This window comes from Crotalus tigris, unplaced genomic scaffold, assembly GCF_016545835.1.
Source record: "Crotalus tigris isolate CLP2741 ecotype Arizona unplaced genomic scaffold, ASM1654583v1 scf7180000018807.1825209, whole genome shotgun sequence".
Classification (NCBI taxonomy): Eukaryota; Metazoa; Chordata; class Lepidosauria; order Squamata; family Viperidae; genus Crotalus; species Crotalus tigris.
Window position 1 is genome coordinate 327,394 of NW_024097206.1, and position 18,093 is coordinate 345,486.

Genomic DNA, 18,093 nt, shown 5'->3' on the forward strand with positions numbered 1-18,093 from the left:
CATTTATTTTGTAAAGAGTATGCAACCCCATCCCCCCCACCGCCGTCTTTTTCGCTGCTAAAGATAGGAGTCACTTTTGTGCTTTTTTCTGCCCTCCCCCTTTCCTTCTGCTCACAGCCCTCAAACGTAGCTAAATGAAGAGTAGGAAAGAATGGACATACACCTTCTCAGAGCAGATTGGGGGTCACTCTGTATTCGGGGGGGAAAGTTTCAAATTTGCCCCAGTTTTTTCCATAGTCCGAAAAATTTTTTATGAAAAATTGAGGTACCGTATATTCCAGCATATAGGGCGACCTGGCGTATAAGACGACCCCGGGTTTGACTCCAGGTCGCAAGACGATCGACGCCGAGTCGCAAGACGATCGACGCCAAGTCGCATGTTTAGAAAGTTGTCTTATACGCCGGAAACTACCGGTATTTCCAGCGTATAAGATGATTGACACTGAGTTGCATGCCTAGAAAATTGTCTTATATGCCAGAAACTACCTTATTTCTGGCGTATAAGATGACTCAGCATATAAGACGACCCCCGAGTTCGGAGGTTGTTTCAACGCTCTCAAAAGTCATCTTATACGCTGGAATATACGATACTTTTAAAAAACAAAAAAATGATTTCCCACACTGCACTTTCCTCCTTCTAGGTGAGAAAGAAGTGATCTCAACCTTCGCACTGATGTTGGCTTTTTACGCATACTGTCACAAAATGTAGCAATGTAGTTTACTGTTGTTATATTAAGACTGTTACCCATGCTACACCATGCTTCAAGACAAAATTTCATTTATTTGTAATTAGAAATAAATATTTCACAATATATAATTACATATTGTTTTTATGATTAATCACTATGCTTTAATTATGTTCAGTTTGTAACAATGAAAATACATCCTGCATATCAGATATTTACATTACGATTCATAACAGTAGCAAAATTACAGTTATGAAGTAACAATGAAAATAATTTTATGGTTAGGGGTCACCACAACATGAAGAACTGTATTAAAGGGTCGCAGCATTAGGAAGGTTGAGAACCACTGGTCTAAATGATTCCATACTATATGACATCTCTAAAAATTGCCTTGTATATGGATATTAATGATATCATGAGAAGCTTAAAAAGACAAGCCTGGAATAATAAATGCAGTTTAAATTAGCTCTCATTCTTAAAGTTCATATTGAAAAGTTAATGCTATCAAATTGCTAAATAAGATTTTCTGGCAATAATCATCATTACTTCTGTAAGAGTATTTATTATTACTTCGAAATATATCAGCCAGGATATATTTATTGGCAGTCTCTGTTGATCTACTAAACCATTTATTTTTAGTAATAGACTGCATCTGAAACTATTTCATTTTATATGCCTCCCCCCATATTTGGAATACAGATGTGCAATTTTCAGAATGCAGTACCAAATTATTGTTTCATGTTGCATTCATTATCTCCCATGTATTCACTTAGTTCATCTATAAACCATATTCTCTCTGTCTTGGAGCCCCATGCAGCTAATACAGCATTCTCAAAAAACCCTCCATCAAATTAGCTTCGGCACACTGACTATATGATATGCATTTCAAACAAAGCACACACAGTAGACGCTGCTGGTCTAAATGCCTATTTTATTTGGATAATTACAAAATCACAATGAGAAATGATGACTGTGAAGTTCTCACCGAATGAAAATTGAAAAAAACAATGTCCTTATTTTGCTTATTCATTTATTAAATGTAATCCTATATACAAACTGCTTAGCTATCAAGATACACTAGCAAGGTGTGTGAGATTTTGTGGTAATTGGTATTATACCACTAAATACACAAAGACATTTATTTGTATATTAATGGCATATTTTTTAAAGAATTTATGCAAAGCGTTTTTGCTCAATCGGATGAAGCATTATTGACCCTACTAACAAATTATGAAACCTATATTGTTTTATTGAAAACAGAAAAGAAGAAAAAGAAAACTTTGTAAATGGGGTTCTGGTTATTGACCTCCACCAGATATCTCACTGCTGTGACTCTAAGGAGGGGGGAATATTTGATATCAATATCAGGTAAGGACAATTCAATTTAAGTCTTAATTAAAAGAGAATTCAATTGTCTCAGTCTGGCACAAAGACTAGAGAAATTCACCAGCATGAATTTAATTCTTATTACTCTGTCTGCTCCTGAGGCTTAAATAGCAAGCAATTCCTCTGCCTTTGATGACAAAAACATTAAGAAGGGGAAAAAAACAGAAAGCAGCATTATTACTATTTCAGACATTTATCTCAAGGTTATGCGATCAAATGACCCGCACATTGGAAAAATAGATGAAAAAAACATTACCTTAATATTATGCAATGATAGTTGGTAATTATGGTGGATACTGCCTTTACTAAAATTCCTCATGCTTTGTGTAGATTTTCCTTCGTTACTTGTGTTCAATATATGCTGATGAAAACAGCTTCATAGATAGCACTGTTTGCTTTCCATAGAATTTCTCCCCATCATTTCCCTTTACTGTTAATCTGACTGTATGGTTTTCCCCTTATGATCTTGTGGATAAAAGAATCATAGCTGCTAAGCTGCAGGCAACTTCTTCTACAGCTACTTCACCCCTTGGGGTTTTCCAGGTCTGCTTTTATCTCTCAGATGTTGGATATTGTTTGTCTCTGAACTCGTGCACTTTCATTCTTTTCTGTCCAGATCAATTATAGGATTGGCCATTACACAGCAGAAACTAGAGGCCTACCCCTTTTTGCCTTTCCCCTGGCAAGCTGCCATAAGGGACATGTGCTTATGAGAAAGCAAAAGAAAAAGAAAAAGTGGGATGGAAGTCAACTTAATTAACAGGCTTTTTTTTAAAAAAAAACAACAACAACAATACCTTATGCATGGATTGCAAAGGAGGCAAAGACAGTGAGGAAGGTTTATGCAATGTCATTTTTATAGCCAAGAAACAAAGATCACTCAGCATAAAAGATGGACCAATCAGTTTGTTACCAGTCCATATACCCAGTGGTGGGATTCAGCCGGTTCGCACCACTTCGGCAGAACCAGTAGCTAATTTTTGGTTGCCCAGGCCCAGAATTGACTTCCGGAAGTGGCATCCACACAGAGAATTGGTTGTTCACATATTTGAATGCCACCACTGCATATACCTGATCTGGACTGTACTGGCCTGCTTACCAGATTTGGACTGCAAAAATCCTGAAGACAGCAGGTTAGAAATAAAGAGAAAAAGCTCATGTTCTTTGCTGCTTTCTGTGATTATCTGGATTTTGCAGTCCCGATCTGGTAGCCCTATTGCTTATGACTCTGTTGCACATGTTTTCCCATTATTTTCATTATTTCATAATAACAGGAAAGAAGCAGAGAAATTATAAAATTTCCACAATGCTCTGCCATATTACAAAATTAATAAATATGCTTCCTCTAAAGATTGCCTTTTTAAAAAAATGTTGGTATATCTGAGCCATAGGAATGTATCTGTATGTATTTTTCTGAGTAGGTACATAAAAATTTGGGATGGGGGGAGGTAAGGAGGGAAAGAAGGAAGAAGGAAGGGTGAATATGGGTTGTGTAAAAGCCAATCAAATCAGTTTAGGTCAGCATTCTTAAACATACTCTACAATTCCATCCAGTTAGTTTCATAATACTTTCCAACATTAGATTTTCCTTGGATTTGCCTTGTCATTCTCCAAATGACCAGCCCCAATACTGAGCAGAAAATGGTCTCCTTAGTTATTTCATTTAGGCTTATGAAACAGCAGTAAAAGGTTCATTAATTCAGCTGTAATGACTATATCTGCTTTTGCCAAAGATGGAGAAATACTTTAAATAACTTGGGTAGCTCTTGGCAACTATGCATTTTGATTTGGATAAAGGGAGGCTGCTCTGTCTAATGAAGAACAATGTCTTGAGTTCAACATGATTTTTCAATTCTATCATCTTACTTTTACAACCATGCTAAATATTTCCCATATGAGACACATGTTCATGGATATATGTTCAGATATTGCTCCTTTTTTCTAGCCCCAAAACATTTAGACTATATATTGGAGAAGAAAAGATAATCCTAGACCATAAAATTATGTTAAAGGATATGGATTTTTCTTTTTTATTTAAGTATTGTGAAAGGAAAGTCTGGAAACGATCATTTGAGCCAATTAACCTTTTTTTTAAAAAAAGCATTTTGTTTAGCTCATTCAAAATCCACCTGCCATCATGGAGATTAATTATGTTCTTGTTCTGATGAATTAAAATATACATCTATTCAGCAACTGTCATTATTTGAAGTTATTAGCTTATCTTCCCTTTATTCTTAAAATAATTGTATGATATGGCATGATTAAGTTGCTTTATAATGGCTTCGCTCCCCATTTATCTTACTTCAGATTATTCTTACTAGAACTATAGAATAAGATGGCTCAAGGCAGGCCATTATTATGTAAATTAAAATCCAGAGAGTTATTTCAACTTTGCAGAAGTAGGATTCACATTTACCTAAACCCTGCAGCGAGAGATCTATTTTGTGTACTTTCACTATAAAATTTGTATCCTGCATTTTCACAATTTTAATAATATTTATTATTTATCTTTGCAAATTTGTCCTTGGAATAATGCATGATGATGGATATGCAGCTGTTACTTCAAACAAAAACCCCTTGTTTGACTTTGGCTTTTCTTTGCTATATTTAAAAATGGAATGGTTTTAGATGACATCATCATAACATATATCTTCTTTTTTGGTACAGTACAATATTGTCCCAGGCCCCTCTTTCCCAATTGTACTGCTGAATTCTGTAGCCTTTTTCAGAACAAAAGAAACAAAACTCTGCATAATATATCACTTTTTCTCACATTGGATGTCATGTGTTCAGGTTACTTTCAGGAACAGTTCTTCAGATGCTATGTGTCCTCAGTTAATCACGTAGACACATGAGCAATGGGGTAGGAGTGATAAAGTCCTATGGTTGAAATTATCTTCTCAAATAAACAAAGGATACTTATGCTGAGGATGTTTAATATTGTCAAGATGGAAGAAAAATTAATTTGGTTCACACATTAATGTGAATATGCTCAATTCATATTTCTCCAAACTATTGATGACCTTAATGTTTTTAGCTGATTTTTTTTAACTGTGTACAATTTGCAACCCCAAAAATCTACATAGAAATATATTTTTGACCATTTTCCCCCAGAATCCACTCGTTGGATGAACAAAAATTGCTTGCAAAGTCTTTACTACAAAATGCAAATAAACCTACAGTTTTATATATTATAGTTTATGGGAAATATATACAAAATGTGTATATTTAGAAAAAAATAGAAAAAATACATTCAAAGTTTAATAAAGGTTATCTTTCAAATTACAAGATACTTTTTTATCATGCTTGGAGAAATAAGAAACTTAGCACAATTCAAAGTGACAACTTCCTCTGTTTTGGTTAAAATATTTTTAACTTATGGTTTATTTATATATTTCACTTTGGGTTGATACTTTTGCTGGGGGTTTTTGTTGTTATTTATTTTTTTCTGTATTATTTGTACAATTTCAATCTTAAAAACATAGCTTTGGTATTTTATTGGGGAGAAATAGATGAACTACACATAAAAGTTGTTTGATTATAAACTTAACATAAAGATTTTTTAAAAAAATAAATGCATTTTATCATATTGATATTGAGGTTATTGTTATGTTGGCCTATTTTTGTTTGGTAGTTTTTTTATTGTGTAGATTGCAAGTTACCTTAACATAATTTCCTAAAAGACAGTTTCCAATAAAGAAAGAAGCTGAATTATAAAGTTCAAGATATTCAATTCAGACTCTTTTGACTTGAAAAAAAGCAAAAAAAAAAAAAAATCACATGTGTAATCAGCTCATCAAGGAAAAATGCCTGTGTTTTGCAACTGGCCTCTTTCAATAAATCTCAATATTTATTCCTTTATTCCCTCCTACTTCATCAATTTCAATTTACAAGCTCAGGTACAAATGAGCTTTGTATAGTCTCAGTATACCCTGCCGTGCATCTGTTGAATACCACAATAATTTGTTAGCCTTTAAATGACATTTCATTTAATTATTTCAAGAATATAATCTACAATTAAGATCTGAGTCTGAATAAATAAACAGATAAAAACCTCTTTTCAATATTTACCAAATACAGATGAAGAGAATCTGCCTATCCAAAAGAGCATAAAAATCTTGAATAAATAACATAATAACAATAATAGTAAAGTTGGAAGGGACCTTAGAGGTCATCTAGTCCAACCCCCTGCTCAGGCAGGAAACCCTATACTATTTCAGACAAATGGCTGTTCAGTCTCTTCTTAAAAACTTCCAGTGTTGGTGTATTCACCAATTATGGAGGCAGGTTGTTCCACTGGTTAATTGTTCTAACTGTCAGGAAATTTCTCCTTAGTTCTAGGTTACTTCTCTCCTTGATTAGTTTCCATCCACTGCTTCTTGTCCTGCCTTCAGGGGCTTTAGAGAATAGCTTGACTCCCTCTTCTATGTGGCAGCCCCTGAGATATTGGAACACTGCTATCATGTCACTCCTCGTCTTTCTCTTCATTAAATTAGACATACCCAATTCCAGCAACCATTCCTTATATGTTTTAGCCTCTAGTCCCATGATGAGAACTGATTAGATTAGATTAGCTGATGAGATTAGGAAGACAAAGACCTCTAAAATCTACATATCCCACCCAAACTCTAAAAGACATGATCTTTGGGGATATAATAGGATTAACTCACCAATAACAAAAGGGCACACTCTGACTCAGGTCAAAGTACATGACACAGGAAATACAAAGCCTCAAACAGGAACAGGAAACAACCCCAAAAGCCCCCTAACCATCTTTGTTGCTCTTTCTAGAGTCTCAACATCTTTTTTACATCGTGGTGACTTGGATGCAGTATTCCAAGTGGCCTTGGCCTTACCAAGGCATTGTAAAGTGGTATTAATACTTCATGTGATCTTGATTCTATCCCTCTGTTAATTCAGCCTAGCACTGTGTTGGCTTTTTTGGCAGCTGCAGCACATTGCTTGCTCATATTTAAGTGATTGTCCACTAGGACTCCAAGATCTCTATCATAGTTACTACTATTGAGCAAGGTACCCCCTATACTATACCTGTACATTTGGTTTTTCTTGCCTAAATGTAGAACCATACTTTTTTCACCGTTGAATTTCATTTTGTTAGATAGCACCCAGTGTTCAAGTCTGTCCAGATCCTCCTGTATCTTAAGCCTGTCTTCTGGAGTATTGGCTATTCCTGTCAGCTTGGTGTCATCTGCAAATTTGATGAGTTCCCCATCTATCCCCGGGCATTTCGAGAAAATGCCCAAGAATATATGTAAGATTCCCAACTAATGTATATTACTGGACAGCATGGATGTCAAACCAATCGTTTGCAAACTGGATTTAATAAAGAAGCTTTAATGTGCAAAACCAAGGTCTCCTCCAATAAAAGTAGTAGCCTTTTCCCTTCTTTTCTATAATGATTTGCTCTAGTAATTCTATAGACAAAGACTCTAAAAGCTATCTCCTACATATGCCCAGTAAAATAAGAGTTCTAAGGAGAACTAAAGATGATATTTGTTCATGCAAACTCATGTTCAGAGGCTGACTTTATTTTTTCACACAAGCAGTAGTTACTTACAATGGCTGTTGAGGCTGCCATTTGCAGATGGAAATCATGAATATATTCACACATCATCAGATTGAAATAGTGGTTGGTGTCTCCCTGAAATAGGACTCAATTTTTTTTTAAAAAAAAAAAAGTTATTGAATGAATTCTCTGTATAAAAAGGGTTCAGATTTCATACACTTTGTTAAAAAGTGATGTACTAACATTTTAGAAAAGTTCCAGATATACACATTTTTACTATATTCGTTTCATTTTTTTTTAATGAAAAAGAAGAACCAGTGGATTTTTTTCAGAAATCTTCCCCTCTCTGATTTGATAAAATACAAAGCAAATGATAGCTAAAAGTGACTGATTAGCATTATCTGAAGAAAATTATTTTCACATCACATCACAATATCTTTTCACAAACCATCAATCTTGTTTAATATCTTACGGGTATATATGTTATATTAGGGAAAAAAAATAGGGAAAAGACTAGTATGAAGAAACAACTGTATGTATATGTGTATATGTATAATATCTGAAGCAGAAAACATAAACACCAAATTTACAAGTGCACAGATGGGCGGGGGGCACTGTGTTCAGAACACAGTGAGTTTCATGAATGCACTAAAGGTAGATATATAGCTTTAAAAAAAAAATTCCCAAAGAAATGCCTTTCTACTCATAGACCTGTAGAAATATTTTTCTCCACTGATCAATTCATATTTAGATAGGATTTGTAAATGTGTTTGTTCTTACACTCATATTAGATAAACATATACTAATTTCAAAATTATTTCCCTGTCACAGATATGGTCAAGAATTCAGTATACAGTATCTCCTAGTCCCAAAATTAAATCCAGATCCCCAAACTATTTAAATGTAGAGTATGTTTTACAATTCATTCCAAAGTACAACCCTATCAAAATTATGCACTGATTTCAGTGGAAAAATATCTGACAAACCAAAATCCATAAATTTAGATTTTGGTTAACCATACCAGCATGGCTTATTTTATAACTGACTTTCTTACTGAATGTTGCAAATTGGACTGAGAACCTAGTTAAATTATGTGAACATGACAGCAGTCATTTCTGTAGTTATTCAGATTCATACCCTGTTTTTTTCCTCCAGGAATTCAGTGAGGTTACATGGGAATCTCCTTCATTTTATTCACACTTGTGAGGTGTCAGCCTATTATTTTTTCCCTTGAGAGCAATATGTGAACCAGATCAATATATTTCCCATACTTTCCTTTCTTGTATTTTTCTTTGAATTGTTTCAGTGATGTAATCCAGATTTCAAGCAATAACTTCCTAAATAGTATACTGTTTTTCTAGTAGGACAAGAGAAAAAAAAATATTTTGAAATAGTGAGAAATTTTTACCATGGACCCAAAATATAAAGACAAAATTTGTGAGGATTTCTGAAACTTTTGTCAGTATGCTGATAAGATGGCTTGTGGAGACAAATGGTTAAGCAAAAGGTTGAGGAGCATCTGTTGAAAATGTTTTGGTATATTGTGTCTTGACTTGATAAAGGAGGCTGAAATGGTTCATTTCCACTCTAACGATTCTATGAAACAGCTAAATCAGTTATAGGAGTAGCTTTCTGTGGGAAGTGTAATATCCACACTATTATCAACAGTTCATTGGTCTGTAAAGAGATTTTCCATTAACTGTTATTACTGAAGATTAATTGTGGACATGTACACAGCTACTTTCCAGCTACTTAAAGAAATGACTTGTGAATCAGACGAAAAAGGGTCCTGTTATATGTTTTATTTTTAAGAAAGGTAAACATCAGTTTGGGGGAAGAAAAAGACCCTTTTTTGTTTAGTTTAAAAAAAGTCCATAAATCCCTCCCCACCTTAAACAAGCCCCACATTTACCATGATAATGTGATGAGACACCAATAAGCTTATTTGCATATACATAACTATCACTTGCCAAATCAATGGTCATGTCTATGTATCCCTAAGACCAGGGGTCTTCAAACCTGGCCCTTTTATGACTTGTGGACTTCAACTTCCAGAATTCCTCATCCAGGCATGCTGGATGAGTAATTCTGGGAGTTGAAGTCCACAAGTCATAAAAGGGCCAAGTTTGAAGACTCCTGCCTGAGACCCATTGTGGAACTACTTTTTTATATCAGTTTATATTACTTCAACATTCTCACACTCAACTGCAAGTCATGAAGCTGATTGTGACTTGTGTTAGCCATTTTCACAGTTGTGCTTTGTTATCTGCCATGATACAAAAACAGATGAAACTGTGAAGCTCATCTCCCACTAACTTTCCCACTAACTTCAAGGACCCAAGAAACTGTTGCTCTAGAATTTTTTTAAATTGAGCATCTTTTATATATATTTGGACTCTATTTGTGGCCAAAGAGTCACAACCACCATATATCAGAAAAGCTTAACTTTACTTCTTAAGGCTTAACAAAAACTGACATATAGAGGAATGGATAATGTGTGGATCAGATCTCAAAGCAAGGCTATATAGATCTTTTTTTTTTTTCAGATCCAAATGTTGATTCCCATGTTTGTGAGTTTTTATCTTGTGTTTGCTTCCATGAAACTTTGTATTTGCCTAATTCATTTTGCCTATCTAAATGAAAGAAGACATTCACTTCTCACTTGATTCATTTGGGAAGAAATCATGTTTCCTCTCATCTACAAAGTGCAAATAGAGGCCATCATCAGAGACTTAATGTTTGACCCATTATGCCTTATTATTTTTAGCTAGAGTGCACATTTCTGACAAACCTCATATCACACATAAAATCAGCACCTGCATGGTGGAAGAAGCTCTGTTAAAAATCATTACAGGACACAGCTTAGCTGGGAGATTATTTTTATAGCATTTCATTCCATGGTCTTCTGCTGGAGGAAAAAAAAAAATCTTTGAGGGAAAAAGACACCTCTATGGATTTGTTATATCCTTTAAAACAACCCTGCTTATTTGCAAGTGGATTGTGATGAAAAGGAATTACAGGGTTATTGTAACCAGTTGAGGCAATTCAAGTGCCATAACAACTTCAACTGAAGCAATTTGTAAGAACCAGATGGTGTAGCTTTGGTGGATATGAAAAACTGAGGGGAAAAGTCAGTGAAGCAAAATTCATCTCAAGCCAGAAACGCTCTGTGGCCTTAGGCAAACCACAGTTCTTTCACTGATTCATATGCATCAATACTGCTAGCTAACTATTGGGTTGAACAATCAGTGAATGCATGTGAAATGTTCTACAAATACAACATTATTTACCAGTATATAATATAACTGATCACATAAAAAGCAAATTTGGTGAAAACAAAAAGGCACCATTTCTGCATTTTGGTGGGACTTAATTGGTGGAACAAAGATGCAAAACAGCCAAGAGCATATTTTTATGGGGCTGGACACAAATAATTAATTTTCTGGCTTCAGGTGGGCTATGTTTTGTTGCTTGTTTAATAGCATTGGACCTATTTTAGGCATATATTATACTTTCCACACTTTCTGTCTTGACCTGATTGAGTTCTTTCTTACCATATGTTTTTCAAACTAAAGAAGATGGGGAACAAACATAGCTCTAGAGCAGGGTTGTCAAACTGTCGGCCCACGGGCCGGACATGTCTTGTGGAAGCCACGCCCACTCCATTGCCAGCAATGGCAAAACTGTCCTGTGACATCACGAGTTTACATGTCTGCTCTAGAGCAGTGTTTCTCAACCTTGGCCTTTTTAACTTGGACTTCAACTCCCAAAAATTTCCCCAACCACTATAGGTTACATTGCATTCTCACAGAGTAGTGCATGCATATATATTATAAATAAAGCCTATTAATTCTTGGCCTGTGCTGATCTTCAATTCCATAATCATGAGCTAATATTACCAAATAGTCTCCTGGCTGAGAATCATAGGAATGCAAAACCAAATTGAGAATACTGTTGGCTATAGATGAACTACACATTACAGGTATTTCTTCTGCTACAACCACTCATTTGGCAACCAATCATTCAAAATTATGATAGTGTCAAACAAGGGGGACTTATGACTGCAAAGTTGTTGGCTATTGCTATGTCCCTGCAGTCATGTGAGCATGCTCTGGGTGCTTAGTTTCCAGCTTGCAATTATATTTCAGTGAGCAATGGTCATGTGATCATGATTTCCAACATTTCCTGCCAGCGTTCCACAAGCAAAGTCAATGGGGAAGCCAGCAGGAAGTTAGAAATTGTCCCTGCTTCTTTTATGTGTGTCTGCCTACAGCACGTCCCTGCCCATTGTGGCATGCCCATCCAACCTCCTGTGCTTTATATCATGTGGCACCCTACCCTCTCATAACTTTCACCCACCAGACTGCTTATCTGGCATTTCCACTTGTCCCTCTTAAGAGTCTGTGTAACTTGGGGATATGATGGCAACAGGGACTGCTAGGAATGTTCTCACTAAGTGATGTGATCATATAACATTGCACTTTATAACTACATCACTTAGAAATGAAAATTCCAGGCTCATTTGCTGTCATAAGCCGAGGACTATCTACAGAAGTCACTATTTCTCAGAACAACTTTCTCATCAGAGTTGTTTTGCGGGTTAAAAATGGGAAATTCTTCATGTAAATCAGCTCAAAGAATGATGGAATATAAATGGAACAAATAAATAATATACCTTTTTAGGTCTCCATTGAAATTGTTTGTTTGTATTTAGATGTTAAAACAGCCATTTGGCTCCAATTTGAAATACACTCATAAACCAAACTGAGGCCTCACATCAGTTCACTGGCCACAAAATTGCCACACTGGTTCTCTCTTTTCCCTGAAGAATGCAGATATTATTAACCTCAGAGTCCCTTTGTGGCAGACAGAAGCATGGGGAGAGATTTCCTGCAGAAATGCAACATATTTGGACATTAGCCAAGACTGAGAGTCCATTCCAAGTTGGCTGTTTTTTCTTCTGAAGAAAGGGGGCTAATTTAAGGGCATTTTTAAAGGAACATTCAACCTATACTTTTAATGCCAAGTATACATGTTAACAAATTTCTTGGGTAAGCAATAACTTCTGATCACCACCTCATACATAGATGGTACAGATGTACAGGCAATTCAGGAAAACCGTTTTATCACGCATCTGTACTAGACCTACCATAACTACCTGCTGAGCTCATGCCAGGAGGTTTAGAGTTTAATTTGAATTACATTTGGACAAAAAAGATCATCTTCCCAACTGGGTTTCATTCAATTTCTTCCCTATTCAAGTTTTGTTTGCAGTCTTGCTGAGACATCACAAAGCTTCAATAAGGTGTTGCTCCTGGCAAACCTTGAAACCTGTTGGAAGCTTTAAAAACAAGAAAAGGAGAAATCTCTGCTTGCTTTGCCCAGGAGTAAAATTATTTAGACACCCACAAGTTACCCAGAGCAGCACTATTTGACTGTGATGTTAATGAGATAAATGAAAGCCCCACTGGTAGCTTTCATAATTATAGGGTGAAGAGCTTATCTTTTCTAGGACCTTCATGTCAGGCTTTAAAACTACTGTTTTAAAGCTGGGTGGGGGTGGCAGTGATATTGTAAGTCTACTTACAAATGTTAATTAAACATTTCTTTGGAATATTGCCCTCTATTATTAGGTCAGGTAAATAGGGAATTGCAATGACAGGCACAAATCATTGTTAGCCCTATTCCTGGGAGGAATATAATATATTCCTTTCCAAATCCTTAGCCATCCAAAAACATACTTACTGTTCTGGCATTAAATTGATGCTGCAGCTAGCAAAGCACAGAGGCATTTGGGGTTATCAACATTTAAATATTTATAAATCAATAGCTACCTTTGTGGTTTGTTCTCAGAAGTTTCACATATCACATCACAAATTGATGTCTTTCCTCCATGGACTTTTTTTTTTTCCCTAGAAAAAGATTTCACAATTTTTTTTTCCTACATGAATATTAGGTTTAGACAAAAAAGCTAATATTTTATAGAATTTTTAATTCTAAATTATTGTTTCAGAACTCCAAAGGTGGTACAATGATTCTTCTTTTCCCTTTTCTCAATCTTTTCCCTTCTAAGAAGGGATCCAGAATCTTTACAAGAGGTGTTTAAACTAGTTCTTTCTCATCTCTCTCCCTATAACAGTGATGGTGAACCTTTTAGAGATTGAGTGCCCAAACTGCAACCCCAAACCCACTTATGCATCGTAGAGTGGGGTGGGTGTGGCCCATTGGGTGGGCATGGCCCATTGGGTGGCCGTGGCTGTGGTGGTAACGGCAGACTGGGTGGGACTAAAAAGTTCAATCCATCAATTCCAACTTTACAAGATTTTTTTTTCCCACGAGAAGTTGAAATTGACTGATTGAACCTTTTTATTTTTTTACACACGGTGGCAGCGGCCTAAAGTGAAATGGTTTCATAAAACCCAGCTGAAGGCCTAGGACTGGGGTGATGCTGTGTGTGCCCACAGAGTGCCGCCTCTGGCACCTGTGCCATAGGTTCACCACCACTGCCCTATAAGCACAGAGCAGAACACAGTCTTTTATTCTCAAAGTAAACCTCTGAGGAAAATTAAATTAAGATATATTGGGCTGATTCAAAATTCTTCTAGGGTAACACCCAACCGTGCATGATAGATATGTTTATAGGTTTATAAAACATGGAATAAGAACTGACAGAAAACCTAATTTAAATTTATACAGCAATCCAGCCAAATATTCTTAGTGCCTTCGTAGAACCTACCAATAATATTTGCCCAGATTCTGATTTTTTTAAAAAACAACAACAACCATGTAACCTGACATATCAAGCATCTTCTTGCAACTAAATCTAACCACCCATTTAATTCCTCAGTTTGGCACATTCTGGGGGCATTTGGTGGCACTGAAATTATAGGCCTCCACTCACCAGTACTGAGGAGCACACTGAGAGCAGATGCCACCAAAACAGAGAAGACATAGTTGAATGTATTTTATCAGCACTTCTCAAGCCTCAGGCCAGTTTCCATGAGAATCAGCTGCTTCTGTGGCAAATATGACCTTAGAGCCTTTCTTTTTAAGGGTTGATTAGATTCTAAATTCTGTTCAGCCCCTCCAGAAGGGAATTCTGAATGTGCGTGTGTTCCCACAATCTAACATTCAATAGGAGTGCTTAGAAAAGCAATTCTCCTCATGCAAAGAATGGGGGGGAGGAGAGAGAGAGAGAGAGAGAGAGAGAGAGAGAGAGAGAGAGAGAAATCATTAGTATACAACGAAGTTATTTCAGATCAGTGTGAGCCAGTGATGTAAGACACCTCCAATCAGACTTTGTGCCAGCTTGAAATCAGATTGCATGACTTCAATTCATTTAGAATGCTGAGCATTTTTTTGGGGGGGATGTTAGTTGGCAAAGCTGATTGCTAACAATATTGCAGCTTACAATATTATATATACTATATACAATATTACAGGTAGCCCTTGACTTAGGATCACAACTGAGCCCCCAATTTCTCTTGCTAAGCAAGGTAGCTGTTAAATGAATTTTGCCCCATTTGATAACCCTTTTTGTCACAATTGTTGAATGAATCACTGCGGTTGTTAAATGAATCATGCAATCTGGCTTTGACTTTGCTTGTCAGAAATGGCGGGGAAGGTTACAAATAACATTACCCGGAACAGTGTCATAAATACATGCCAGTTACTAAATATCTGAATTTTGATCACATGACCATGGGGATGCTGAAACAGTCATAAGTGCAAAAACCAGCCATAAAGTCACTTTTTTCAGTTACTAAACAAAATGGTTGTAAGTCAGGGACCACCTGAATGGCTTTATGATGAGGATGATTTTTGTCTGTGCCTCCCACTCTGACTCAAGCTTTCTTTTGCCTCACTTCTCAAGCTTGTTCTCATTGCCTGATATTTAAAGCATATTTTCCTCTCTGTCTTACTTCAACCACTACATACAACCATGGTTACAGGTATTAAGAAAAGTGCCTGGTTGCAAATATTCTGGCATGCTGTCCTTTCACCACAGTTCGTCTTATATGCAACAGAGCGTGAATGGGTTTACTTTTGTACAACTGGCTATCATATCAAGCAGTTAGATTTTTCTGAAGATATTGAAAGAAACGCACACAAGATGCTTGAAAACGTGAACAGGAGGTTTGTTCTAGGGAAAGGTTTTTGGTTACTCTAGGACAGGGGTAGGCAACCTTGGCTCTTTTATGACTTGTGGACTTCAACTCCCAGAATTCCTGAGGTTGCCCACCCTTGCTCTAGGATCAGCAGTGGTTTGAAGAAATTCTGATAGGCTCATGAACTTTTCAATCCTCAAGTCCACCAAGGAGGCAGAAGGGAAGGTAATCACTGGTTTGCTCCATATTGTTTTGTGATGGATTAGGAGTAAAAAGTATTATAGAAATTATGATAAAGGCAAGAAAGTCAGATCTCCGGGGTGAAATTCAGTAATACTGCCCTGATGCTCAACTCTTGTAGGACTCAGAGAAATTAAGTTCTCATAAGCTTTCTCAAAGAATCAGGACAATAAATGGTTCCTCCACTTCAGATCAATCTCTACAAAGAATGGACAATTCTTTGTCTATAGGGAGTCATTTATACTTTCAGAAGAAGCTCTCTGGATCCAGTCCATTTATGGGTACACATTAAAATGCATCTTACTTACAAAGATAGTCTTCTTCTTCTTTTTTTACTTAATTACAGCCATTTGAATGGTGTGTTTTTTTAAAATGCAACATGATTGGAAAGCTGCCAAAACTAACTTCAGAAACAAAGATTGTGTATTGACAGATTACGGTTCTTTGAGTTCTTTTGTTCTCCAATTACTACATGTATTAAGTGGAGATGAAGCATTTGCTGGGCTATATGTAGGTCAGTAAATATCCTAAAAATATAAACACACTGCAAAAAAATGTGGAGAGGAAGGAAGGAAGGAAGGAAGGAAGGAAGGAAGGAAGGAAGGAAGGAAGGAAGGAAGGAAGGAAGGAAGGAAGGAAGGAAGGCTTAGCAACCCTATTTTCTCAGCCAATAATATTTAGATCAATATTTTTAATTTCTGAAGGAATATGTATTTGTTCTATATTTTCCCTATTTTTTCTTTTCTGTCAGTAGCATCAGCCTTCTTGCAGCCAAAGCTTTTTTATTGTTGAAAGAAAAATCTTCATCAGGGTCCAGTCCATTCTGGGAATAAACAAAGTGGAGACTGCTTTAGAAAGAAAGAATTGAAGGACAGAGCCAGAAAGAAGCTTGGCTCTGGGAAAACTGACCACATGTAGCTGGGAGTGGTGGGTTTTTATACCTTCTTGGGCTTTTGGGGTTGTTTCCTGTTTCTGTATGAGGCTTTGTATTTCCTGTGTCATGTACTTTGACCTGAGTCAGAGTGTGCCCTTTTGTTATTGGTGGGTTAATCCTATTATATCCCCAAAGATCATGTCTTTTAGAGTTTGGGTGGGATATGTAGATTTTAGGGGTTTTTGTCTTCCTAACCTCATCAGCTAATCTAATCTAATCAGTTCTCATCATGGGACTAGAGGCTAAAACATATAAGGAATGGTTGCTGGAATTGGGTATGTCTAATTTAATGAAGAGAAAGACGAGGGGTGACATGATAGCAGTGTTCTAATATCTCAGGGGCTGCCACATAGAAGAGGAAGTCAAGCTATTCTCTAAAGCACCTGAAGACAGGACAAGAAGCAATGGATGGAAATTAATCAAGGAGAGAAGTAACCTAGAACTAAGGAGAAATTTCCTGACAGTTAGAACAATTAATCAGTGGAACAACCTGCCTCCAGAAGCTGTGAATGCTTCAACACTGGAAGTTTTTAAGAAGAGACTGGACAGCCATTTTTCTGAAATGATATAGGGTTTCCTGGCTGAGCAAGGGGGTGGACTAGATGACCCCCAAGGTCCCTTCCAACTTTATTATTGTTGTTGTTGTTGTTGTCATCATCGTCATCTTCTAGCTTCCTGGCTCCAACCTTTCTGAAAGGATTATCACATCTGCATTTCTAAAAGCTGGCCTCTGCCTAGTTTCTGCTTGGGGAAGAGGAGCTGGGGCCGGTTTCTGTCCTTTTTTAAGATCTTCTCCATTATTCCTTTGGGGAAATATATTCTGCCTTTTTAATGTTCCCCAAAATATTTTTTGTCTCTGGATTCTTCCCACATTATTTATTTGGACTGGAAAATTCCTTTTTTTTTTTTTAATTTACTTAGCATCTCAGCATTCCCATTCCCTTTCTCAAGGGATATTCTACAAAGTTCTTTTAGGCTTCTTTACTTAGAGCATAAAAACTCATATTACTTAAGTAACCTTAAGACAATAATGCCTTGTTTGAATAGCTATGAATGAGATCAAGTATTCTAGAAAAGAAGCATAAGCTCTTTGCACTTCCTCACATCCATCTCTCTCTTTCCCACATTCAAAATGCTGTTGTATGCAACACTTTGCTCTTTATTCACTGGAGTAAGCTCAAATGGTGATTGCTTGCTTACTCTCACAGGAGA

General features: G+C 36.4%; 1 long non-coding RNA gene across 1 annotated transcript in view; it reads right to left on the reverse strand.

The window, feature by feature from the left end:
- Positions 1-2,627, reverse strand: part of LOC120313871 — a 106,860-nt gene extending 104,233 nt beyond the window's left edge. Inside the window, exon 1 of the long non-coding RNA XR_005558278.1 lies at positions 2,329-2,627. This is a non-coding gene — a long non-coding RNA (uncharacterized LOC120313871). The remainder of the gene's footprint in view (positions 1-2,328) is intronic.
- Positions 2,628-18,093: the final 15,466 nt, after the last annotated feature.